The sequence below is a fragment of the Anopheles nili genome, chromosome 2 (genome assembly GCF_943737925.1).
Source record: "Anopheles nili chromosome 2, idAnoNiliSN_F5_01, whole genome shotgun sequence".
Classification (NCBI taxonomy): Eukaryota; Metazoa; Arthropoda; class Insecta; order Diptera; family Culicidae; genus Anopheles; species Anopheles nili.
Window position 1 is genome coordinate 45,349,559 of NC_071291.1, and position 593 is coordinate 45,350,151.

A 593-nucleotide genomic window follows, 5' to 3' on the forward strand; every position below is an offset into this window, starting at 1 on the left:
TGTCACACGGAGAGAACAGACAAACGGTCGATTATTAATGAGGCTTGGAGCCACGGAACGATCAGTCTAAATTTGTCATCTCGCCGACAGCCAATCAGCCGTCAAGCGGTTTCGAGCTCACAGGCACACGCAGGCTTATGATATCTCCTGGGAACGCATCGGTTATCGGTTGCCTCACATCAAAGGCTGTTCAGAAAGGGCTTCTGTCTGAGATGAGCGCTCTGTTTTTGTTTTGTGAGCATTCCCCTTTCCAGGACGCTTTTGTATTATGTTCACAATGTGGATGAAACGAAGGTACCTTTTTATATCGACTCATTTGGGCTCACGCACAACGGGTGCGCGCGTTGACATTGAGGCTACGTACGTACGTGGCTACCAATCGGTGAGCTTCACGAGCATTCCGCCCAGCAATGAGTCCCTTTTTCGCGTGCCAATGCCGTGCCAATGCCGCGCCAATGCCACACCGCTCGTGCCGGGTAAGGAAAGCAAAAAGAATTTATGTTAAATTCGATTCCACCCGATCTATAACATATGCTCGCGAAACGCTACACCACGAGCTCGAGCCCTCTCGATCGTCCCTTTTTAAGCTGGGG